Below are 27,392 nucleotides of genomic sequence, written 5' to 3' on the forward strand. Positions count from 1 at the left end.
GAACTGCCTTTTTGTTTATGCTAGGAACCAGCCTGGTAATGATGGCATTACACTGATATGTAAATATGTATTCTTATTCAAGTTCTGCAGCTTGATATGGACAAAAAGTACAACCAGCTGAGATATGGAAGAAAAGTAGCCTTCCTGTTTTTTTTTACGTAAGCGAAACTCCTTGCTGTCCATGGGTACATGTTGCAGAGCAGACGTTTGTATTACTGAAATGAGGCAAGATTCCAGAACCTTGTTCATTTCAAGATTCCAAAGCACTGTTTATTTGAAGATACCGAAGCTTTATTTATTTCAAGATTCCGCAGCATTGTTGTGTCAGAGATTCCAGAGCTCTGTTTATTTCGAGGTTCCGCGGCGTTGCTATATTCGAGATTCCACGGCTCTGTTGATTTCAGGATTCCGCAGCATCGCTTGGTTCAAGATCCCCGAGCTCTGTTTATTTCAAAATTCCAGAGCTCCGTCTGTTTCTACGCTGGGGAATTACCTCAGCCGCATACGGACCGACCTGGCGGAGAGATCGCGGATGCGATGAGAAGCGCCGGGGTGAAACGAACGGAGGGGCGTTTTAATGAGACCGTAGCCTGAGAGATATACAGCGTGCGCCCGGACGGCGGGAATTTGAGGTTAGGCCGGGCGCGTTAACCATCCACCCCCACCCCCCCACCCCACCCCACCCCCCTCCCCCCATCCCTCGTTAAGCGACGCTGTCAGGGAGTGGCCCCAGCAGGATTGTGGGTAATATAACGCTGATACGCGGTGTTTTATGGAGGCGATAAGGCCCGGTGACGGCCGGCGTGGCGGCGGGGAGAGTTACGGCGGGCTCGCGCCGCGCGGCAGAGGACAGGAGGCTAAGCAGACTCTCCGCTGGGAGAGAGCCATCCGCCTCTCTCTCTCTCTCTCTCCCCGACCTTTTCCTGTGACCCCTCTGCCTTTTATTACACTTGTAAATCCGGCCCGGAGTCAGCGGGAAATAAAGGCCGGTGAAAAATGTCTGAGATAACGGGGGGGGGGCGGGGGCTCTGCGCGGAAGTGCGGGTCACTCTCCAAATAAATGTCCCCTCGAGGGGAATCCGGTTTCCCCTCGCTCGCCCCAGACACCGAATTTGTCTCCCCGGTATCTCGTGTCCAATTCCATTTTTATTTATTTATTTATTTATTTTATTTATTTATTTATTTGTGTCTGCCGGCCGCTGTAGGAGCAGCAGAAGGGCAGATAAAAAAACGTGCTCGCCTGTGTGCGTTCTGCAGGGAAATGCAGCGCTGTGATTGGACGCATCCGTAAATGAATCCACCTTGAATGATTTAGAAAGGGACAGAACGGAAGCTCGCGCTGGAGTTCAGCTCAGAACTCCTTTTACAGTCATCGTCCTTTTCTTTTATTTATTTTTTTATTTATATATTTCTTTTTTTAACCGGAGTTAGTCTCAGTTCGATCAGAAGTTCCTCTTTGCACAAGAGAGAAACCTGGAAGGAACAGTTCACCCAACAAGACAATTCGTACAGTGGGGTGACCCCGAAACGGTGCTTTTTTACAGGGTGTGTGGGAACTGTGTATGAATGAGCCCCTTTCTGAGTAGTACCATGGTGAAAAAAAAACAAAACAAAAAAAAACTGCCCTTGTAACCCAAAGGTTGCAGGTTTGATTCCCAGGTCGAGCACTGCCGCTGTACCGTCCATTAGGGTGCCAACCCTACACTGCTTCAGTATATACCCATGCTGTTATAATTATGTCTGTGTGAAAATGCAGAAAAGCGGTGTAAGGCTCTAAATCTGCGAAATGCCTGTAATGTGTGTGGCCCAGATAGATGTTCTTAGAGTCGCACTGCAAACACGTTGACAGACGTTGTCTCATATCAGGCACCTTGAATAATGGCATATATACTGTATGTGTACTGTCCATATATACACGTGCCAAATATACATTGTAAGCAGGGGCGTACCTCGGAATTCTCGGCCCCCTGAAGGAACACTGCTCTGGGGGCCCCCCCTTTAAGATTTTTGTGGGCTTTCTCCAGCTGTGCCCCCCCCCCCCCCGGCCCAAGACACATCTCAGCCCACTAGCGACGGTCCTGCATATCAGTATATTCCTTTTTTTTTTTTTTTTAGTGAGGATGGATACGTGGCTTCAGATGTGTGGTCAGGCACGTGGATAGCCACCATTGAGTGCTCAGAGACCAGGCGACGCCCGTACCGGACCCCAACCGGACTGCGTCGACCGGGCCGTTAATAAACCATGATGAGGGTTCGTGGCGATATGGTGGAGCTCGCCCGGGCGCCACGCTTCCTGAATAATGCAGAGCGTCTGTCCCCCCGCCCCCCCCCGCCCCCACGCGCATAAACAGTTTAATTTCCACATGGCTGGTCGTGGACGGTCTTGACGTGACTGTTGCTCCGTTTCCTCATCGACCGCATAAAAGTGCCAGTCATCGCAGGGACGCCTGCAGCCTGCAGCCTGCAGCCTGCAGTGTAGGGGGGAGGGGGAGGGCTGGGGGAGGGATAAAAGATACAAATGGATGTTTAAAATCCTCCAGCTACCATGTTCCTAGTCCCCCCCCCCCAGTTTGATATGGACCTGGTGGTGGGGTTTGCAGCACATGGCAGACAGAGCCGCAGTGTGACAGAGAGATTTGAAAATTACCTTTCGCTGGCCCGGGTGCTGAACTGAAAAGAGGAGCTGAGAATGGAGCCTCCCCAGGGAGGGGGGCTGGCTGCTCCTCTGGGATACTGATGTCAGGAGAGGACACCTCCTCCTACACACACACACACGCACACACACACACACACACAGACACACACACTTATACATACACATGTGCTCATACACACACATACAAACGCACATACACACGTACACACACACCCACACACACACACATGCGCACACACACCTACACGCGCGCGCACACACACACACACACACACACGCATCTGCGCTGCACTCTTGGAAATCTAATGAGAGCTGTGTGCCCTTTTGAAGTCACATCCTGGCTGCGTAGCACCAATATATTTCTCTTTACAACAGCTGGGTTAAAATGCGTCAGACATGACTTTTCTTTTAAAAAGTATGTTAAATGGGTGACTCGCCTCTTTTGGTTGATACATCACATTCAGTCATTAAACAGATGCTCTCATCCAGAGCGACTTACACAGCTTATATATATATTTTTATGTGCAATCAATTTATACAGCTTGATATTAACTGAAAGCGGCTTAGGTTAAGCACCTTGCTCAAGGGTAGAGAGCGGCAGTGCCTCGCCTGGGACTGGAAACCGCAACCCCCGGAGTTGCAAGGCCAGTTACCTAACTGCCGTGCTGCATTATTGCAGCACTTGTTCGCCTGAACCACCTTAAAAGTGAAACGCACGCCGTACCCGAGCGCTGTGCCCTCGCTGCAAAGGAGGTCCCGGGTTCGAATCCCGGCCCCGGGCCTCGCTGCGCGAAATCTTGCGTGTTCTTCCCCCCCCGTGTCCACGCGGGTTTCCTCCGGGTAACCCGAATTCCGCTCTCAGCCGAAAAAAACACGCCGGTTAGACATTTACAGCGTTGCTAATGAAAGAGCGCTCGCGTGCTCGGCCAACCCACCCCCGTGTAAATAACAGCAAACTCGTTTACGAACGGGAGATTTTTACGACGGCGCGTGAAGGCGGCATAGCGGTTTTTTTTTTGACGCCCGTCGCCAGGCGTGGCGTAAAACGGCAAGCTGGCGGCGCCCAGCCGCGCGTTTTTTGGACGTTGGCGGATGCCGAGCGTTCGGCCGAGGAGCGGCGGGGCTGGGTAACGATCGTGGCGGTAGGCGGTCAGCGCTGCGTCGCGGAGAGGAGAGGGAGAGAGGGAGAGGGGGAGAGACAGAGAGAGAGAGAGAGAGGTAGAGGGAGAGAGTGGAGGAAGGGAGACAGGGGAAGAAACAGAGAGAGAGAGAGAGGTAGAGGGAGAGAGTAGAGGGAGGGAGACAGGGGAAGAAACAGAGAGAGAGACAGACAGACAGAGAGAGAGAGAGCGAGAGAGTGGAGGGAGGGAGACAGAGAGGGAGAGACAGAGAGAGCGAGGAGAGGGAGAGAGTGGAGGGAGACAGAGGGGAAGAAACAGAGAGAGAGACAGAGAGAGAGAGAGAGAGGTAGAGGAGGGAGAGGGAGAGGTAGAGGTAGAGGAGGGAGATCAGTAATTATTCCACGGGCAGCCCTCCCAGCCTCGTCAGACCGAATTAGGCTTCCGCGCGGCGAGGAGCTAACGGGCTCCGTCATAAATCTGGGCGGTCGGCGCGCTGCGTCGTCTCCCGTCCTCCTCGTGATAATGTTGGTGTTTTAGGCCAAATAATCACACCCCCCCCCCCCCCCCCCGCTGCTGTGTGCGCTCCTCCACCCCCCCCCCCAGCTTGTTTTCATCCCTCGTTTTCATCCCTCGTTGATGAACTGATGATTCACCGCCCGTCAGCTGGACTGTCTCATAATCTCTGAATGTTTCCCCCCCCCCCCGTAGGTTTGGCTGCTGAAGACGAGGACAATGCCTCGCTCAGCCGAGGCCAGGAGACTGGGAGGGAGGAGGAAGGGGATGACATCATCACCCTGCGCCACGTGGCCACTCGTACCCACGTATGTACAGTGTGTCGTACACGCTGTCATTAAACACGTGCGCGCACACACACACACACACACACTCGCGCTGTCTTTCACACACGCACGCATGCTTGCACACACACACACACAAAAACTGAACACACTCACAACCACATGCTCAAACGCGCACGCACACACACGCCTACACAAACATGGTCGCAAACACACACACACACACACACACACACACACAAACACATTACATAAGGTCACTCCGACATGGTGTTGTATCAGGGCATGACCAGCAGGGGAGTATCTTTTCTTCTCTCCCGCCTCAGCCCCCCCCTCCTCCCCCCAAGGGGTTTGTCTGTCATCAGTGAGCGGGGGGGGTGGGAGGGTGGGGGGGGGTTGACAGTGAGGAGAAATGGATATCAGTTCCGGCAGTTTCCGTTCGAAGTGTGCAATGAGGTCGAAATGAGGCGGGTGGGTTTATTCTCAATAAGTCCATTTCCCCCAGGACATGCAAGGAATGAAGGAAACCATGTCATATCCTCCACACAAATGGGGGTGTGAAGCACTATAAAGGGGAGGGGTCCCTTTACAGAAACATGTTTATTTATTTATTTTTGTTACTGTTGCCTGAATGCACGCATGCTGAGGGTTATGAAACAAAAAATCTGCCAGCGTGTGTATGAGTGCGCGTGAGATCGTATGGGTTCAAGAGTTTGCGAAGAGTATGTGTACTTGTGCATGTGCATGCATGTGTCTGTGTGTGTGTGTGTGTATATGTGTGAGTATGTGTGTGTGTGTGCGTGCGGGTGTGTCTGTGTGCATGTGTGTATATGTGAGTGTGTGTGTACGTGAATGTGTGTGTGTGTGTGTGCGCGTTTGAAAGCACTGTTCTCCCATCACACACACACACACACACACATCAGGGAGGAATCGCCTCTCTTCCTCTCTGTGTGGCTCACCTGTATGAACCAATCAGCATGTCCGCTTTAAACACAGTTTTAAAACAAACAAAAAAAACAGAAAAAGAACGTGGTCTCTACCGGCTCTCTGATTGATCATCTGTTACAAAAAAAAAAAAAAGACGGCTTCCTGACCTTGCCCGAAATGGCCGATCATTTGTTCCGTTTTTTTAATTTATTATTCTTCCACCCCCCCCCCCCCCGCTGTTATCTCCCTCTCGGCCGAGCGGAGGAAGGTGTACGGGACGCGCTCGCTAGCGAGCGTTAGCGGCGGCGGCGGTGCTGAAACCCGCCGCGCCTGGCGCCTTCATCTGTCACGGCGGGGGAGAGAGCTGTCATCTCTTTCAGCCACAGCTGACAATCAAACGCCTTTATTCTCAAGGTTACGGACCAAAGGCCTGGGAATCGCGGAGCCTGCAAGGACGCATGTCGCCGCTGATATGAATCGTTATACGCGGGAACATCTGTTATCGCAACCAGTTTTTCTTCTTCTTTTATTATTTTTTTAAAATTATTAAATAATTACTGGGAGTACAGTCACGCAGTGTGGGGGGAAAAAACAAAAACAGTCACGTGATTTAGGGCAGACTTTGACAGGGAAATCTTCGTCACCGTGGCGCCAACCTTTCTGTCAATAAATAACATGGCTAACAGAAGCCGTTTTTGAAATGGCTTCCCCAGCTCTGATTGGGTCTGTTTCATGGTGGGCTGGGAGACTGCAGTGGCGATAGGCCGAGCTGAGGTCGAGCTGAGCGGAAACGGACGAATCGGGGGGAGTGGCAGACGTCGAGCCAGAGGCGCGTTCACCATGGAAACGTACGCGTTGAAATTTTTTATTTTATTTTTTTTTAAATACGGTCACGGTCGGGGTGAAGCTAACGACCAACCTACCCAGCATAAATTAGGGACTTTAGGTGGTTATGCAGGAGCTCTCAGGAAACGGGCGCCTTTTTCCGACGCTTAGCGCCGCGAGGGCGGCTCAACGCGGCGGGCGGAACGTTGGCGTTAGCGTTAGCGTTAGCGTTAGCGGCCAACGTCTCGGAAAACGCCCGGGGCAAAACCCCCCCCCCCCCCACAAAAAAACCCAATGGTTTTCTGAGGCCGAGCGGAAAAGGTGGAATTTGGACTCTGAAGTTAGGAGAAGTGAGTTGTGAGTGGGGAATCGGGTGCATGAAGTGACTCTTTACCCAAAACACACAGCGGGAAGAATCACCAGCAGTTCCACATGGGGATGGGGGGGGGGGGGGGGGACAGGGGTGGGTCTATAACCCTGGTACTGATGAGCCGCAGGGTCTGTTTCAGACAAACAAAATTCTGATCCGATAAGCCAGGCGTGGCGCGCTCACCGCTTCATCAGCTGTTTCATCGACCCAACGAACGGCGAGGAGTGACAACTAAAAACCCGGCAGACCCTGCTCCTCTCCGGGCCCCGTGGTCTCCATACCCCCCCCCCCTGGACTTTAGGGTGGAAGGGTGGCGACGCGCCCTTCGGGGGAGCGCTCTCTCGAAATTTCAGTCCGACTGAAACAGCGGCGTCGCGTCCCGAATGGGGAAGCGGTGGCGGTCTCGCGCAGCGTAAACAGGTGCGGCCGCCCCGCGCCCTGCCAAATCCGTAATGCGAAACCCAACGGAGCGTCCAGAGGTAAATTATTATTATTATTTTTTTAACCCAGTTTATGTCATTTTTATCTCCTTTGATGGCAACGCATGCATCATGCTGTCATTACCATTGTCTCATTATGGCCGGCTATCCCAATTAAATTTGAATAACCTCCAAACGCCGATTATGCAAGTAAATTATTCACCATTAATCACTGCATGGCTGTCATCTGCGAACGGGCAATGCGGAAGATTGTCAATTTACAGTCTCCTGTTTAGGCATTTAGCAGATGCTCTCAGCCTGCAGTGACTTACAGAAGGTGCATTAAACGCAGCTAGACAACAATCGCCATAGCGATTCTGCTCGAGGAAAACAACGGCTACGATCGAATCGGTGCCGACCAAATCCTTCTCTTGTCTGGCCAGTAAAGTGAATGCACCAAGACTGTGGTTTTGTGCTAGTTCCACGCGTACTGTAGCACGTCTACATACCGAAAAAACTGCTGGATGTAAAAGGCAACTGGTGTCATTGTCCCAGAGAGACCCTTTTCAACTGTGAATTTCAGCCAGTAAAACCGCTGATCCCCACTCCCTCACTTTAGACCAACGGTCAACAACAGCAGCACACAAACCTGGAGCCCTAAAGCCGTTAACCAATCAGGAGCGTGTTTCATTTTAGCCAATCAGCATGCAGCCTAAAACACAACAGAGCCCAAAAGGGACGGATATTTTACAGTACAGATTTCACAGAGTCTGTGAAAGGCCACGCGTCGCTGCGGTCTGAGACCTTCACATCTGCAAATCGTTTGTTGGCAAGCACAAGTAAGGAAAAGTTAAGGAAGTTACGTGTGGTGCATGGCGTGTGATGTGTGGCGTGTAGCCTGTGATGTCACCCATAACGCAAACCCCTACGCACTGCCCCGATCGGCAGCAGGATCCCCAAACTGCCCTAATTTTGAGTGGGGGGGGTGGGGGGGGGCTGTGCGTAATTTCGTCACATGTAGGAGGGGGGCCCGTTTTTAATGTGTCCTCATAGACGCTGGCGCTGCCGTCCGAATGAGGCCGTCTCCCCCCCTAATGGAAGGTAATCCGCCCCGCGAAAAAAAGGCAGTCACACATCGCAGCGTCTTTTTTAAAATTTAGCTTTATAAATACTCTGGGGTGAAGTGGGAGTAGGAACAGTCACGTCTACCTATGTTTATAAAACTCTGCTCGAAAAAAAAAAAAAATATATATATTCTGCTTACCGTGCCTAACAAAATACAGTACATTATCTATGATGAGCAATTGAATAGACAAGGGATGAGAGAAGGGATATTTAGTTTCCATCTGTCCCCTAACCCCATTACATATTACTGGGACTCTCGCTTAGGCTGTTTTTTTTCCTGCCTAGCTCTCCATCTTAATAATTAATAATGCAGTCGTACATTATTGTGCAACCGAATATCTCCGTTTATCATCATAAACCCCATCTTTACTTCCCGTAAATGCTGTTCTTGTGGCGGGCGGGGGGCATCATCATCCAGGCCCTCAGGGATGATTGAGCTTCAGGCTAATCGGCGAAAGCGCGTGCGTTTCGCTAACCGAACGCACCCGAGACATTACATTCGCAGCGTATGGCAAAAGTCTAACGAGCCTGTCAGCTACTAGACTATCAAAGCAGGGAGGCAGTGAAAATATACAGTACTGAAATGATATGACAGCTATAATATATATATATATATATATATATTTACAGTGCTTGAATCTCCTTTGATATATACGTGTTCTTTGATTCATTGTTTTTCCTCTGTCATTATCTTGTGTACGTTTTTGTTGTTTGCCTTTGCCTTTTTGTTCTTGTCACTGTTTTGAAAAGCGACAAATTTATGACAGACACCCTCCATTACCATCCCACACACGAAAGTGAGCTTTCATATCAGATCCAAAGAAAAGGTTGTTTTTTTTCTTTCTTTTCTATTTGCTGACAATGTTTACATGCATGCAGTATTCCAGATAATAGTCCTATTCCTGTTTGCAGTCATATTTCAAATAATTAGCTTCATGTCATAGTCAGAATTCTTGAATATTTCAGCTATATTCAGAAAATTAGTGTGCATATAAAAACACAGTTTGTTGGTGGAGAAACAGAGCCTCTACCTCTCCCTCTCTCTCTCTCTCTCCCTCGCTCTCTCTCTCCTACACTCACATTAGCTTGGCTGCCTTTCTTTTTAACTGCCAAATTATATGGCACATATACTATGAGGCTGTCACTACACGGCACTCGTGATAATGCTTTAATTGGACTATAAACGAAGAAGCCTACATACGGCTGTCATAAGCATGACATTACACCTGTCGTAACCAGCCACGACCGTGTTTTACAGCTCACGACATAACAGCAGCCGTAATGTATACAGTGCGTTTCAAATCAGTGGGTTTCAAAACAACCGTCGCTACACGGTTATCGCTGCAAACATTATGCCGTAGCGCTTATTTTTGAATCTGTTTTGTAACATTTTTTTTTTACGGCATTTAGCAGATGCTCTTATCTAGAGTGACTTGCACAGATTACACTTTTTGACATACAATCCATTTATGCAGCTGGATAATTTTACTGATTCAATTCAGGTTGAGTACCTCGCTCGAGGGTACGATGACATCACCTCCCCTGGGACTGCAACTCGCCATGGTGCTGCCGTAGCCGAGGTCTGCTCAGTAACAGTTCTGCAACTCTGCCACCGTCATTCCCTTATGACATTGTCACGAACTCTGATATGCTGATGTGACAGGTTATAACAGGGGTTATAACATGCTTATGACTGCCGCCCCATTTCCTTCCGGCATTTGTAATAACCCATCACATCAGCATATTACAGTTTATAACAGATGTTATATCACATGTATATACTGTGCGCACACACACACACACATACTGTACACACACACACACACACACACACATATACATACTGTCCTCACACATACTCACACACACACACACACACACACATACATACTGTCCTCACACATACTCACACACACACACACAAACACACACACTGACCATGTAATGCTGGTTTATATGGTGCACGGTGTCACTGCAGTCACACATGGTGCACAAGCTATGTTCCGCACACCAGCTCAATTCACAGTACAGTCCAAACGCACGAGGCCACCGGAGGTTAATTCAAGCAAATTTATTGAATAACAGACCAGTGTACAAATATTTTTATTCAATTTCTACCCACAATTACCCACAATTTATTCAATTTCCACCCACTTATTTACTTAAAAAAATAATCTTAGACACAACTTTCCTCAAAATAGCCTCCTTTGGCTTTAATTATGGCTAAACAAACTCTTGCAAGCCTATCCAATCATTTTGCAAAGTGGGAGGTGGAGGGGTGGGAGGGAGGTGGAGGGGTAGTTAAATTGACTGAAATCTAATCTACCTTTAGTTTTCTTTAAAACAGCAGGTAGCCTAATAACTTTGGCCTGTAGCGTAAAATAGGCACAAACGTTGCAAAAAATATGGCAAATAAAAAAGTTAGGCTTAGATGAATGTGCTTAAATTAACTGAATTCTTCTATACCTCATATAAGCTTTGGCCCGTACGCCATCTGATGTTTCTGAGTAGCCGTCAGCTGTCGGTCAAGCGAGCGACAGACCCGCGAATCTCGCGAGTTCTCTGCCCCCCATGGAACACCCTCCCGGCGGAACTCCTCTGTCTCTGATGAAGCTTGCGTCTGGGACCCTGAGGTTCTGTTCGAGTCCTCCATGCCTGTTCCCCGCCGGTCCTGTTCCTGTCGCTCCGTCGTCCTTGGCCGTGGACCCGCGCGCACGCTATGTGTTGAATTTCGTGGTGTTTAGACCGTCTCCGCCTGTTGATCTCGCCTTCCACCCGCGCGAGCCTCCAGTTTGGTGGAGCTGTGGATGAGACAGTGGCGGAAAGATGGAAGACAAACCCGTAGGCCCTCTGAGAAAGTACAGTGGTCTGCAACGGAAGTGGCAAACTGCACAGGAGCCGTTAATCTGGTTACAACATCGGAGTGTAGCACAGTGGGTAGGGAACTAGACTTGTAACCGAAAGGTTGCAGGTTTGATTCCCGGGTAAGGACACTGCCGTTGTACCCTTGAGCAAGGTACTTAACCTGCATTGCTTCAGTATATATCCAGCTGTATAAATGGATACAATGTAAAATGCTATGTAAAAAAGTTGTGTAAGTCGCTCTGGATAAGAGCGTCTGCTAAATGCCTGTAATGTAATGTAATGTAACATCGGGGGCTAACATGTAACCCTTCCTTTTGAAGGGAATTATTCATTAATGTGCACCTGCAAGTTTGCAGTTTGTTCATTAAAGGGATAATGTGAATAACTGCATCTCTCTTCCGCTACCTGTAGCCCTGACTCGAAGAGACCGCAGATGTTAATTAGCCGCTTAGCTAATTGCGGCAAGCTATGCGTTGTCGCCGAGATTGTTGATCGGTGTGCACATTGCCCCTGAAATAAATGAATAGGGAAGTGAATCTGTAGCTCTACTCTCCCCCTAGCTCTGTGCTCAAACCTCCATCCGAATTATATGCTGTTTTTTTATATGACACATCACTGAACAATGTGCACAATGCTCGGACCGCGCTTGTGATTGTAAAACCATGCATTCTGCCCACTGGCGCAGGCATCTTCTGAGGATCCCATTCGCTGCAGTGTCGGATAAACAACCTTAAACTGAGCAGCAAATTGCTTGGTCACAGTGGAGGATATACAGTAGTACCGTGGAAAGAGAGGGAGAGAGGAAGTGAGCAACAGAGAGGTAGAGAGAGAGAGAGAGAGAGAGAGAGATAGCTAGGAGAAAGGCTTGGGATGGAAACCAGGAGCGACTCATTTAAAGAAGACTGTTGATAGCGGGGAGGGCAGTTGATAACCGGCTCCATTTGGTTCGCAGTGACACAGACTCGGGCTAGCCGCTTGCACACTAGACAAGAAGGGGAAAAAAAGAAAAAAAAAAAAGTTTCCCTGACACTTCTGGTTTGACATTTCGGGCAGACAGACAATCGTTAAAAAAAAATATTCGGGCTCTCTGGCGGGAGGGATCCTGAGAGGGACTTAAGGTGACGGTTTGGGGGAAGGGGGGTGGGGGTGGGGAGTGGGGTGGACTCCGGAACGCGTTCTAGAATGTTATGACGGTGCATCGACATTCCGTTCTCGGTTCGGCAGGACGCGAGCCGCTGCTCTTCGCCGCCGGCCGAGCCGATGAATCACGGCGGCCTCCGCGCTCCCGGGCCGCTCGCTCTTTATAACTTCCATTTTACAGCCGTGGGCTCGGGGAGATTTACCGCTCAAATCAGAGGGAATGAGGAACATATAATAGCACAACGGTGCCCTGGTGGAATATAAAAACAAAAAGAAATAAACAGATGAATAAGAGAGGATAATAAATGTCATCTCACGCGCAACGAAGCCACGCTAGAGACATGGAGAGAGAGAGGGAGAGAGAGTGAGAGAGAGAGAGAGAGAGAGGGAGAGAGAGAGAGAGGGAGAGAGAGAGAGAGAGAGAGAGAGAGAGGGGGGGGGGAAACGGGGAAACAGGGTTGGGAGGAGGGGTGGGAAATGGTCAATATGTCCCAAAATGTCTGACCTCTTTCATTGCAGTTAGTTTTTTGGGATACGTTCTTCTCCGGAAAGACCACATAACTTCGAGACAAAACTGGGATTAGCGACTTCTGCGTTTGGAAGTTAAAGCCTTTTTGCGGTTTTCAGATTTAATGATTTTTGCCTAATTGAATCTTCTTTCGTCCACCGAGAGGAGGAGCGAGGATATTCAGAATAAAAGCACGGTAAAGATGTTACCGTTTCCATTACTTCCCCCAAAAAATTATGCCTGCATTTCCCACTACAATCAAATCAACATCAGTTCAGCTTCTTGCATTATCGCTGGGAGCCATTGCCCCCCCACGCCCCACCCCCTGCTGTTTAGGATCAGCTGCTGAGAAAAATACAGGGCCCATTTTAATAACAGTACTGTGTCACCAACACTGACAACACTGCCAGCTGGGTAGAGACACTCCAAACAGCGCCCCCTCTGGTCAACAGAGAGACTGCAGTCTGTCTCACCCGGCTCAGTGGCTGGTTCAGGTCGTCCGACGCAATGCCTGCGGGGTCCGCCTGGCGGACGGCGGAAAAGAAGAAGAGTGAAAAGAAGTTTTGGACGATGTGCGCGATAGCCTATGCTCTCCCAACTGAAGGGGGATGTTGCGGCGATGGGATTGGTCAGCAGATATGGCCACGCAAGTAACAGGATAGATTTAATATTAATTTATATGTAATGTAATTATGTTAAAAGCTACCATTAATACACAGGTCCAGCCAATCACTGCTTCAGAGAATCCCCCAGTGGGACAGATGCAGAACTCAATGCTGAAAATTAATCGATTGTAATTATGTAGAAAGATTGTAGGTAACCTGAAACTAACACTCATCTAACGTGCATCCATGCCCTTGGCGTCATGGTCCTTCATGGGAGGCGGAAGGTGGCTGGTCTTCGTATTTTTTGTTTGTTTTCCTTTGTGTTTATATTTAAAATGTGCATACATAAGACTTGATAAATATTTATAATAAATATTAAACATTTTTTTTAATGCTTTCCAGAAGGATTGCTAGAGGAGAAGTAATTAACGAGGGCAAAGTTTGACAGTAAAATATCGCTGTGTACTTCACTCACTCACGAACGCCTTGCTAAATTTTTCAGTCTGGCAAATGCAAGAGATCCTTTAAAACCGGAACAACACTTGCCACTGCAACTCTTACCCCGAGGCTGTATGGTTTGCAAATTCATGGTACTTCACATCCATCAATCACTGTCACTTTATCTTCACCGAGCCTTTCCAGCTGTAGCGTATCTATTCATTTCTGTTTATTTCCGCGCAGGCTATTGGTAATGGCGTGTGTGCATATTTTTTTCTTTTGGGGTTGTAAGTTATTTTTCTGCCGTATGTCGATAAATGTCATTGCTGATTTCTTCACGTTTCTCTTGTGTTTTAACCTCTATAGTCTTACTACACGCTCAAAGGCTGAATAGCCTTTTCTGAGTTGCACCAAAGCAACTTCCTAATGAGATTGGCTGGGACGGCAATATAATTATCTTATTAATAACTTCAGTATAATGCAAGGGCTAAAGCATGAACTCGAAAAATAAATATCAAGGGGACTGAAAGTCTTTTTTTTTTTTATATTGCGAATTAATATTAGAAGTGACGATGATGAGCGTTGACAGTTCTCCTGATGCTGCAGTCGCTTTGCGGCGGCGCTGTGAGAAATGCTTTCTGTCAGCGGGGTTATAAGCGCCGCAGAATCACGCTCCGCGTGGGAGACGCGCGACAGAGCCGCAGAATCTCAAGTGTCACCCCGCAGCCATTTCAAACCGATAAGTCAACTGGAAAAAAAAGGTAAATTTAAAATGACGAAGAGAGAACAGAAAGACTGCATTAATTACGAAGCGTGGAGAGCGGCAGGGCTTAAATAGAACTGATAGAGCTGGACAAAAAGCTTAATTAAAAAGGTCACGGATCTAACCCTTTTTCTCCTCCCCTCGGTCAAATAATGCACTGCGTCGTCAGCACGGTTTCTAGGCAATGCTGCCGCGTGGCGTTCCAGACAGGTCGAGCACGGAAGTTGCCGTGAAATCACTGGACGGCGCGATTGATAATAAGCTCCCCCATTGCATCAGCAGTCCAAACACAGCCGAGCCGCGACGCCGTTTTTGTAAATTCGCCCTAATTAGATCCCGTTCCAGATCGGCTGTTTTAAAAGTCGTCTCCGAGCAACAGTGGGAGCCCTGTGCGTGCGCGGCTCGTTATTTAATGCGAAACTGACTCACGTCTCCGGATGACAAGCCGTGTGTTGCCGTTGCCGTTGCAGTTTCGCTTCAGTATGTTTTTTGTTTTTGTTTTTTTGAGAAGCTTTTAACCACATCCATCCGCATTATTACATGTCATGATCAGTTTGCCTGCCGTGCTAAAATGGTGTTTTTTTTAAAATATTTTTTTTATCTCCTTTGTTAGACAGCGCGGGGATATCATTGTTCTCAGCCAGTTCATTTAGATCAGAAGTGGTGATGGTTATTAACGGCCGTGACATTTTAAGAGCCTCCCGGCCATGCTGATAAAATACGGTTATGTGCCCATAAGAGTCGACTCTCTTACCTGTTTCGTCAAACGTAGCTCCTCATAATTGGAGCAATAAAGAGGAACACAGGGTTCTTGTAGGCCTGTTAATTGTGTTCGCGATGATCGTGCAACACCTTTTCAATCGTCCAATACCAATTTGAGTAGCAATAGAGGTAACACTGTACACTAGTGTTACAGCTATGCCTGTATAAGTTATATTAAGTTGTAACTAATTTGGTTACAAGAAGTTATTACTGAGTAACTCCAACATAGGTAACATGGAACAGCAGCTTGCGGTATTCCTAATTATAACTGTGGATATATGTAGCTACTGTATTTACATTCATATGCCACATCTTCGTGATACACAACAAATGAACCTTACCTGTTAACTTCACAACATGTCTTCATGATATACAGAAAGATTTCATTTTATCAGGAGAGCTGTAACAGGGCTGGCCTTCTTTCACAAGTGTAATTAAGAAGACCACTAACTGTCTCTCCATCTTACCTGCGTTGGAGCCACTCAGCAATGACCTCTTGTTACCAAATTAGTTACGGTTTAACTGCTCAGGTATAGCTGCAACTTAACGTGAAGTGTTACTGGAATAACTTATCATTGCAGACTGTATTTGTGTGTGTGCGTGAGTGCGTGAGTGCGTGCGTGTGTGTGCATGTGCGTGTGCTTCAATATGTGCTGCTCATCCCCCCCCCCCGCTGCCCCCCAGTTCCTTGCTTCTCAGTCATCTTTTCGGTTTCCTGTTTTTACTTACTTGTGCCTTTAGAATACAGATGAGAATTAAGATGATGCTCTGATTTCACCATCACACCCAACCCTCCCCCCCCCCCCCTCCAATCCCCCCCCCCCCCCTTGGAGCATTGTCCCAAAAGGCCCATTGTGACAGGCCACCTGGCTCTACCCAGCAGCAGTCCTGTGCTCCTCTCAGTCTCCATGGAAACAGAACCCACTGTATTTCGCGCACTGGTCCAGGGGTCATGCCAACCCTGGTTGCCGAGAGCAACAGGGTCTGCGGGATTTCGCGTTTTCGCCATTAAATTGGCCGCAACTAAGAAAGATACAACAAAATTGGTGAAGTGCATGCTGGGATTGCTCGGCTATGGAGCCTTGCATTAGTCATTCAGGGGCGAGTTTACTGCGCAGGCAATGTCACTGACTAAAGGAGTAAGTAAGTGCTTCTTTTTTGGGCCCGGCTGGTTTGAGAAAACAGGCAGCGCATTGGACCAGGGGACTGCAGGTTCAAATCCAAGGTGAGCAACTGTCCACAAGAGCTTTGAGCACTAAGCTTTAATTACTTAGGCAAATATCAAGCTGCCGTAGTTTAAATAAATTGTACAGGCTGCACAAATGGCCTTGGGTAAGGTTGCCTTCTAAGCAAATAAGCAACATAAAAATTGTGCATGAAAGCAATATATTAAAAAAGTTTGCAAGAAGGATTTTAATTTTTTTTGGCTTAGAGTACGCATCAATAAGGATCACATTATGCACGGGTGCTTTATGAAGAGGGAAAAGTGTGTGTGGAGGCTAAGTGTCCTCAGCTGGCTCCAGCGAGAGCAGCACTTATCAGCTGATCAGATCTGAAGCCATTTGTCTCAATTAATAAGCTTCTGATTCGTCTGTGAGCGTTCAGTTCTCCTTCCGTGGGGTACGGGAACGAGAGTCGGAGAGACAGACAGACAAACAGACAGACCGAGAAAGAGAGAGAGAGAGACTGACAGACAGACTGAGAAAGAGAGAGCGAGAGACAAACAGACAGACTGAGAAAGAGAGAGAAAGACTGAGTGAGAGAGAAAGAGAGAAAAGCCTGCCATGCAAATAGTCACATTTGAATTTGAATGTGACAGAGTGACGCAGCGACAGAGGGACAGAGAGAAGCAGAAAAGGGGAGAGAGAGAGAGAGAGAGAGAGAGAGAGACGGGCAGAGACAGATGGAGAGAGCGCCAGCCTCTTACCTGCGGGTCTAACAATAGAACTGTGACTGGCAGGGCAACCTGGCTGGAATGTGTCATGCAGGGGAACCCTCAACACCATGGCAACGCAGTATGTCCCTTAAATCCAGGCCAGGATGAGTGGCTTTAGGGTGGAAATTTTAAAATTCTCAGACTGTCGGGGGTGACTCGGTAGTGTTTGCACTTTTGGGTGAGGGAGGGCTGAGGGTTGTGGTGCCACTTGTACGAAAAATGATGTGTCCTGACGTGAATTTCAATTTGTGCAAATAATAACTATCACGCAGCCCATACTTTATTCCCCGGCAGCAAGTGTCAGAGACTGTTTTCTCTGTCCCTCTGCATTTCTGGGGGGAATTTTGTAATGTGAGGTGAAGGCTGAGATGCAGATATAAACTCTCTCTCTTGTTTCTCAGACTGTTTATGAGTCCTCCCACAGTCTGGCGCACGTGGTCAGTACCTGCAGCCACCCCCAGGGGGAGCTTTAGCTCTGAGCCTGAGCAACGGTGGAAGCGGGCAACTTTGCCGCGGAGCTCTCTGGAACGGAGCCAGGTTTGGGATGATCGTGTGTGTGTGTGTGTGTGTGGGGAAAATGGAAAAACCAACAGAAAACATCAGCAAGGAAGTAAAAACCAAACAGAGCTAAGCTCCAAAAATAACAGGTAGCACTTTGCTGGGATTTCAGCGGTTTCTTTTGTTGTTGCTAACGAGTCGGGACTTCGGATAGCGTTTCTGTTCACCACGTTCATATGCCTGCGTTGTCTAAATAATACAATTAAAAAAATGAAAACATGAAAACCATGAAAGTCCAATAAATAAATAAATAGAAATTACACACAGAAACATTTCTATGCGTGACAGTTATGGACTAGCCCAGGGGAAGCTGCGGCGTAGGAACGGTGTGAGGCTCATTAAAGTAATTGGTTATAACTGGCGACTCCGGTGCACGAGAAACCAAACGTGAGATGATTGCTATTGTTCGTCTTCCTTCGGAGCGCCTAATTTGATAATGGACCGTGAGTCCGTCGATGTAGCAGATGCACCCCTTGAATATATATCACCCCGGCATTAGTAATATGGCAGTCTCTCCGGTGCTTGCCACATATTTCATCTTATCTGTCATCAGCTGGTAATTTGTGTGGCGCCCGAATTTAAACTGCGGGGCAGTTATGGCTGCTATCGCGATGCGCTCCCCAGCCAATCGCCTCTCCGGACGTCGTAGATGTTGGGAGGCGAGGTTGATGCTCTGCGGAGAGCCGTGAGGTTGCCTGGCGCTGACCGCCGTGTCTTGTGTCGATTTCTCTGACGCGCGTCGCTTTGACCCTTTCTAGCTACGCGGTCCGTCTTTCCGTCTTTCTTGGGGGAAGCGTGCCGAGTCTTGAGTGTTTTGTACGCTGGAGTTTTTTTTTCTGGGTAAAAACAGGACGTGAATCGGCGAAACGAGCAGCCGTCTCGAAAAAAAAAAAGTTTGAGTTGCCTCGAGGGACACCCATTCTGTGTGTGGTGCTGCTGTGTGGTGTGGTGACACACGCTTGCAGGCCCACACACACACACACACACACACACACACTCCTGCATGAAAGAGGAGTTTGTGTTTGTTTACCCCAAGGTAAGAAAAACTCATGAATCAAACATTTTTGGATGTTGCATTTATTCTGATTCATATGTACTGTAGCAGCTAAGCTACGGACTCAGCAATCATTCACCGGCTCAGTGATATAATCTATCCATCCTTCTCTCCCGCTCCATCATTCACTCCCTCTCTCTCCCTCTCTCCCTCTCTCTCTCTCTCTCTCTCTCTCTCTCTCTCTCTCTCTCTCTCTCTCTCTCTCTCTCTCTCTCTCTCTCTCTCACTTCCCTTCTTTCCCTCTCTCTCTCTCTGCACGTCTCTGAAATGCCCCTCCGTTGACAATTTTTCATAAGAGGCGGCGGATGCCCCCCCGCCCCCCCTTCGCTACGCGGTGTCTCGGAGTCTGGGCGTTTCCCTGGTCATTCCACAGTAACGGGCAAAGCTGTTTTCGTTAAGGATGTCGGCGGCCCGTGGGAAACCCCCCCCCCCCCCCCCCAAAACCCCGCCTCGTTCCCGGTCTTTCACCTGCGATCCAATCAAGCGCTCTCCCCCCGCCGCCCCGGCCCACCACGGGCGCGGCCAAATTACCCCGAAAACGATTCTAACCTTCCCCGCGAGGCCCTCGGAGGACCGGCGCCGTGGAAACCGGCGCCGTGGAAACGCTCTCCTATCGCCCGTCTGATTCCGAAGCCGTTAGTTTTGCGTTATAGCCTAACTGGCTCTCAAACCCTCGTAGTTCGTTTTTTTAAAAATTGTTTTTAATTTTTTTTACTGAAGTCTGTTTGGGTGCCACGCAGTGAAATGTTCAGTATTAAATCAGCACTCACCGAGTACTCGTGGTCCCGATTGGACCGTGTTGATCCCCGTGCACTCTGTCCCTGGAGTTGAATTAACACCGAGCGGTGTTAGTGGCCTCGGGCTGAAGAGGCTGGGTTCAGCCGGAAGGCCAAATGGCAGCACCTCTACCGCCCTCCACCCCCAAAGCTGTCCCCCCCCTCCTCCTCCCCCTCCCCTTACCCCCGTCTGCTTAATGAGAGACCATTGCCACTTAAAGCCATAGAGACGGTTATATTTAGATCTAATTAAGAATCGTTATCGTCGATGTCAGGACCGGAGGGGAAAGGGGGTGGGGGGGGGGTGGCTGGGGGATGGAGGGGGGGTCAGTGACGGCTTTCTGATCTCAATGTCATCCCGTATCTCAGATTTCCTTAACCTCTCAGTGGGTTCCGGCAGACTCCCATGCCAGCATTAGCGTTTAAAATACGACAAAGCGAAACCACTTCAAATTGAATATGAAGTCTGAATACACACAAACAGCGCTGCAAAAGACTGCTAAATCTACGACGATAACAGGTACGAAATGAATTTTGATAAGAAAGGGGAGGACAAATAAATAAATAAATAAACGAGTGAACGAACGAATGAATGAATAAATAAATAAAAAAACTGAACTGCCTTAAGTGCACGCTCATTAAAAAGCCATTATCTCCATTAGGTGTTGTACCCAGTTGATAATGTGGTGCGTATGAAAGGGCAGTCTCTGGAGGAAGGCCTCCATTACTGTTTCCGTTTAGGTACCTTCATGACTCAGGGATCTGGCGCTGATAAGTGGGCTCGCTCGACAGCAGATGGTCGTCCTTGTCGGAAAAAAAAAAATAAATAATAAAAATAAAAAGCGGCCTCGTCTGCAGTTCGACTCGACGTGGCGAGGATGTAGTCGTGCGATGAACGAACCAATCGCAGAGCCGGGGTCGTCTCGATCACCAAACGTTTCATAGGGCGTATGCCCCTGAGAAACTTTCATTTCAAACGGCAGCTGGACTCTCGTGGTGTGGTGTAGTCGTGCGATCGGACCCGGGTCAAATACGTATTTGTTTTGGATTCAAATCCATTTCTACGCTTTACTGCTCTTGTCTGGTGTATTGGAACCAACGAAATGCGCTCCAGTTACACCAGGCGAGATCAATAGAGCGCAGAAAAGTATTCGAGTCCAAAACAAATAGGTATTTGACCCAGGTCTGTGCGCGATGAACGGACCAATTGCAGAGTCGGGATCCTCTGGATCACCAAATGTTTCATATGCCATATAACCCCTGAGAAAAAAAACAAAAAAAAAAAAACTGTCAGTCACAAATTTTGATATGTAGACACAGCGAGTTGCTGCGGAATCAAGATCGATAGCTACGGCGTTTCCAGATGTTGCCCTCACGCCAAAAACAGAATCAGTTGCCCCGACAGATGTTTGGTGGTTTGGGGAAGGCCATCTGTGTGTTACATAACAGACGAGCCGCCTCGCGCTGAAAGTTTCCTCCGAAAAAATGTGACGGAGGAAAGACTCTCTGATGCATGCCCCTGGTGCGAGAAGAAGAAGACAAGAAGGATTTTATGAGGCTTGTTAATGACACAGATGCCCTAAATGTGCTGAGCAGCGCCGGCGCTCTGGAGAACGAGCCCGGAATCGTCCGCCGTGACTGGTTTAACACCAAAACAAAACAAAAAATTACATCTGCCATTAAATTTTTAACAATTTTTATCATAAAGAAGCAACAGGAGAACCAAATAAAGTGGATATCCGGTGATGGAAATGCCTCCGTCGTTATTCGATTACGCGAGCTTCTAATTCAGTTATCATTTTGTTACTTTGAATTAATCTGTACTTTATTACTACTGTAATATGTCCAATTAAATTTTCATGGTCCCCAGTCATTTTTTTATTTTTTTTTTGAAGCTGGAATGACATCCGAATGAAAAAAATCCGCGGAGAGGCTGATCGGCTCGTTTGGAGCGGAGCTCTGTAAAGATTGAGGGGTGCGGGATGAGTCGGCAAATTTACCGCACCCCTCTCCTAACTGCCTTGGAACACCTGGCAGGTGTTTTTTTTTGTTTTTGTTTTGGCACCAGGAAGAGGCAAAATGACCGTGATTCTGATTCTGGTTGTGTGTGTGTGCATGTACATGTTTGTGTGTGTGTGTGTTTGTGTTTGTGTGTGTGTGTGTGTATGTGTGTGTGTGTGCATGCGTGTGTGCATGTATGTGTTTGTATTTGTGTGTGTGTGCGCGTGTGTGTGCCTGCATGCATGCGTGTTTGTATATGTGTGTTTGTCTGTGGGTGTATGTGTGTCTGTGCATGTTTGTGTGTGAGCGTGTGTGTGTGTGTGTGTGTGTGTGTGTGTGTGGCTGCTCTGAAGCCTGATAGCGGTTGAGAGGGCTGCAGGGGAGAGAACGCTATAGGGGAAGTCTCCAAGTCGGATGCAGAAAAGCTGTCATGCTTGTCAAGCGCCAAATTAGGGCAAGCGAGATTTAAAAAAAATTTTTTTTTTTACATAATCCAAGTGTCTTGGTTGACAAAAATATTTACACAATATTTTAAAAATAATGTTATTTTATTTTATTATTTATTGAATGTTGCTCGTAGCGTAGGTTTCTGCAGAGTGGAATGTGTGGTTCTTGAGATTAAGACCAGGCAGTCACATTCCACTGCAGGGGGCACAGATGTGCTGGCAGGTCTTAGGGGGAAATGCCACATTCATGTTCTCACAGGTGCTGCATTTATTTATACATTTTAGGTGCCTTTGGAGACTTCCTGGCTCTGATCAGTAGGACTCCAGTGTGGAGTAAGTACGAAACATTTTGCGTACTTGGTTGGGAGGACAGGTCATACAGCTCGTTTGGGCTTCTCACTGTATCTACAAGACGGTCTCCAGCATTGTGCCAAGCCTGGTCTTGAGCCACCCATACAGGCTCTGTTTCTGTGTGAAAACATACTTCCTGGTATCAATGTGAAAAATGACCTTTAACCACCGGCTCCAGGAAACGAGCATGCATTAAGAATAAAGGGAACATGAAAATGAGAACTGGCTGATCGGTGAATCGATTGGTCAATCCAGTCGACCAACTAATTGAATCAAAACATGGCGGTGACGATAGTGTAAGGATATCATAGCAACAGTGTGGGTTTTACTCTAGCGGACTCAGTTGCAGTGATTTTTTTTACGTTGTGCTTCCAGGCAGGCCAAGCACATGGCTGTAAACACAACGGCAGTTGCGTTTGTTCTGTACTATCGCTGCCGATATTTGACATCAAAGAAAATGGAAGCGTCCAGGCCCCCCCCCCCCTGCACAAATCACAGAGCGTGACAAAATATTCGCTCACGTCCAAGAGGGGGCAATAAAAGTGGAAGAAGGGAAATATGTATAAGCATGTAATCATTAAGCCACTCATAAAAAAAAAAAAAAAAACGCAACCCAGCCTGCTGAGCAGTTTTTTTATAATCGTTTCAGCTGGCGTTGCCGCGGGAACCCAGCGTTGCCGTGAGAACCCAGCGTTGCCGCGAGAACCCAGCGTTGCCGAGGGAACCCAAAGCCGCTCGTTTTATGCGCTGAATAGGTTCTGGTGACTGTCGCGCGTCGCGGGTGCGATGCGCTTCCTGCCCTCGCTTTGGGACTGAGCGAGACGTTAAAACCGCTCCGGTGGCTAAGACCTGGTTCCTTGGGGGCGGGGGGGGGGGGGGGGGGGGGGGGGGGGGGGTAGGCGGAGGGATCGTCTGAAGGGGCCGGTTTTAACCAATTCTGCCAGTCGGCGCCGGGCCCCTTCAGACGATCCGTTCGTGGGAGCTGCTCCCTGCCGCCCCTTCTCCCATTCTGCTGTCCCGTCCTGTCCCGTCCCGTCCCGTCCCGTCCCGTTTGCGGGTCGCGCTCAACACGCTTGTGGGCCGGTTCTCCGGGGGACCGTGTTCGGCCAGGCCCTCATCGGGAGGACAAACCGGTTCAGTAAAAATATAAAATAAAATTCCATTTATCAGTGACCATGTTGGTTTTTTTCATTAAGAGCTCTGAACCAACTTAACTCCTGTGTTATCGAAACTGTGACAGTACGCCGAGAGCTGGAGAACTTTCCATTCCTTTTGTTAAAACCAAAATGACAAATACTGAGATAGAAGGTACAGTATGTGCACATCTCCAGTGACATGTATACATGTAAAATGTTTATACATACGCGCACACACACACACAAATATATATAATAAATGTTTCAATTATTATCTTCTGTTTTTTATACATATAAGAAACAGGAGATGATAATTGATACGTTTCTACTTGTTGTTAGAGGTACGCGTACAGCATGCATGTCAGTCCATAGGTGTCTAAGAGTACATGTTTGCACTCGGTGGCTGTCGTTAGATGTATGCATATGTATTCTCAGTCACTGTACCCTGAAGAGACAGACAAAATCAATAAATGATGCAGAAGCACAGGGCAGGCAACACAGGACTGCATATTTAATGTAATGGAAATTCTGCTGGCCATAACTCTAATGCTCATCCAACACACTCACACACACACAAACATATGCATGCACGCACGCATGCACGCATGCATACGAATGCACACGCTTCTTTGAATACATATCCTTAATTCAGTTTTAATTTCTGTTGATTCATGACATGAATTGACATTTGCGAAGTGAAAAGATCATACAAGGAATTTTTTGTTTTCAATGAACACACAGATTTTTTCCTGGATTGATTTATTGATTGATTTTATCGCATTTTCAACAGGTGAACAGGAGCAGGTAACTTCCCTTATTTGCCCAAATGTTTAGCAGATTATCTAATATTGTCTATGCTCTAATCTATGTTCCAATAGATTTGAAGGCCTCTACCCTGTCAGTCAGGGTCATTGGAATTGTCTTAACCCCCCCCCCTGTGTGGAGCTGACTCTGAGAATCTAACATCTATGCTCAGACAAAGCTTAGCCTCACTTACCCTGACCAGGACGACACTTGTGCCAACCAGTCACGCTGCAGAAACTCTCCCCCATTGTTACTTCTTGTTCCAGATGCTTCACAGAGAAGCAGCTCTGTGTGCTGCAAAGAACATGCCCCCCCCCCCCCACACGACAAACTTATTCAACACAACACATCTATTTAAATTTCTGCAGACTTGCTATGAATTCAGGTTATGCTCTTGTCACATTGAGTCATGTTCTTTCTCAAGTCCAAACATTCTCTAAAATGACTGCCAGTTTTCTTCTTTAAAAAATTTTTCTTTTTTTGTTTTTATAACCTTGACAACTGGTCCCCTCACAGAACGGAAAGGCGGCCTTCTTAATGGCGTACAGCCCACACAACGAGTCTGAGTATTAGCTGAGGATGCCATACTGGACAACAGAGCCCACTTAACAGAAGCAATAACACAAACACTTCACACATCCAAGACTTTAGGGAGACACACATTTTCAGCATCGCCGGGAATATGACACCCAACCCAAAACAAAACAAAACAAAAGTAAAATGAACTCAAAGTAAAAGTTAAAACATAAAACGTGTTTTGAAGGTTAATAGAGAACGCAAATCAAACAAAGAGCTTCAAACTCTGGCGCATTTTCAAAAGCCGCCTCAATCAAAAAATGATAAAACCGCCATTCGGGGGGCGGGGGGCGGGGGTGGGTGGGGGTTGGGGGGGGGGGGGGACACAACCTCAGAGATGAAAACACGGGGAGTCGGGGCATCCGGAGTCAATTAGAAGCAACGAGAATTAAACGCTTGTGATTTTTTTTGTGTTTTTTTTTTCGTACGGCGTTCGATAGATACTCAGCTCTCCGGCGTAAAAAAACGGATCCGTGGCGCTCGCGCGACACGTCGCTTCGCGCCGCCACGCCGCCGTCGTTTTGCAGATGAGATATCGAGCAGAAAACCGCCGCAGGTCAGGCTGTGCTCTCATCGCCTCTGTCCTGTCGACTCCTCTCTGCGTGCTGTGTCCAAAATGGAATACACTGTGGGTGTGGGGGGGGGGGGGTTAGGGGTGGTTGGGGGAGTTGGGGGGGGTGGTGGGGTAGGGGCGAGTGGGGTGTGGTGTGGTTGGAAGATTTATCTAAATTAGCGTATTCGACGGGGCTGGAAAAAAATAGCCATTTTGTGATGGGAGTGAGGGGAAAGGATCCATTTTCTTTTTACGAATTCCTCGAGGTACAGGGTACGCGCGGCCACAGAAATGAGTGAATGCGAAATGGAGCAGGCGAAGAACTTTCACTGAATTTAAATAATAATTTACATTACATTACAATACCATGCATTACGCTACACTACAATACAATACATTACATTACATTTCAGTGCCATACATTACATTACTGTACATTGCATTACGTTAATGTAGCATCACTCAGAGCAGATATCTTCTGCAGAGCTTAGCCCAGAGGCCAGGGAATTTACAGATTAAATCAAGAAAAGCACTGATGCAAATTAACTGCACTTAGCAAGAAGCAAAATATATAAATAGATTCTGACAGGAGTATCCGGCCCAGGGACGTGTGATCTGGGTAGGCCTTACCTTCAGAATATCCAGAAGTTTAATAAATAGTGTATTAAACTTTACTTTCACAATGCATTTTCTGCACTGTTCAAACTGTTTGCTTTTGGTGGGAGTGGCCAATGGAAGGTCACGTCCCCTTAAAGGCAGAATGACAGTATTTTTTTCTCAGTGGTGTATGTATGGTTAGACTTTGAGCTGGTCAAAGTCAGCACTCAAAAGCAAAAACAGGAGCTGTCAGTCAGCATGGACAACTTTTTATTATAAGTTACATTTACCTGTGCAGTGTACACATCTGTAATAACCATGTAATTACACAGTTATTATGCTGTCATTATATATTAGTAAAGCAAAGATTTACCTGCCTGTTCATTAAATAAACACAGACACACACACGTACACACACACACACACACACACACACACACACACATGCACATGTAGACACACACACACGCACACACACACACACACACCCATCCTCACGGCCACAAACACATGCACACAGTTGCAATTCCAAATTGGCATTTTTATCCTACAGTGCCCTCTCTGTGTTATTAACATATTTAAATATTAATTTAGAAGTGGACTGGGGGGTGCCTCCCCGACAGAACGATGTCAAAGTGCGCATGAAAAGTATGAAATGATGAATCTTGCCACGAGCGTCGAGAAACCTGGTTCTGGGGCCTGACGAGTCCACGAGGACGACGAGAAAACATTTAAATTCAGTTCAATTAAAAGGGCGAGAAAAAACAAACAAGGAAAAAATGAGAGAAAAGGTCAGAGTTGGGCTGGCTAATGGCTTCTCCTCATCCTTAAGCCCAGTTATAGACTTATGGACTTTCCCTTAATAGGAATGGATCTGTGCCAGACGGAGGGAAGAGAGAAGTACCCCAGGGGCTGCTGGGAGTTTCTCGCACAGCCGCAGCGAGGGCTCCATCTGTGTCACACACCTTTATTTGCGCTAAATTATCATTTGCCCACAATTTAGCTTAAATTGGTTTTTAAAAATGTGACGGTTTTTTTTTTTCCCCCCAAGTGCCTTTTTCATTTGTTTGATTTAACCTTAGCGGTGCATACGCTGGTGCCGAAGGATTAACCTCATTAAGTTTGAGTGGCCGTGATGAAAAACAGTGGACGTTTTTTTTTTATCGCAGAAGATATGCAGATTTCAAGTGGCAGCACACAATATAGGCCACATGAACCAAAAAATGGCATTTAATTAATTCAAAATAGTGCAGTGAAGCCCAACCCAAGAGATCATTTTTTTT

The 27,392-nt window shown here is 47.6% G+C and overlaps 1 protein-coding gene across 1 annotated transcript in view; it reads left to right on the top strand.

Moving 5' to 3' along the window:
- The window catches only part of LOC118229072 (SLIT and NTRK-like protein 3), a 92,378-nt gene that overhangs the window by 19,504 nt on the left and 45,482 nt on the right, over nt 1-27,392 (top strand). Inside the window, exon 2 of the mRNA XM_035420750.1 lies at nt 4,486-4,598. The gene's annotated coding sequence lies outside the window, so the exon portion shown is untranslated. The remainder of the gene's footprint in view (nt 1-4,485; nt 4,599-27,392) is intronic.

The sequence above is a fragment of the Anguilla anguilla genome, chromosome 6, assembly GCF_013347855.1.
Source record: "Anguilla anguilla isolate fAngAng1 chromosome 6, fAngAng1.pri, whole genome shotgun sequence".
Taxonomy (NCBI): Eukaryota; Metazoa; Chordata; class Actinopteri; order Anguilliformes; family Anguillidae; genus Anguilla; species Anguilla anguilla.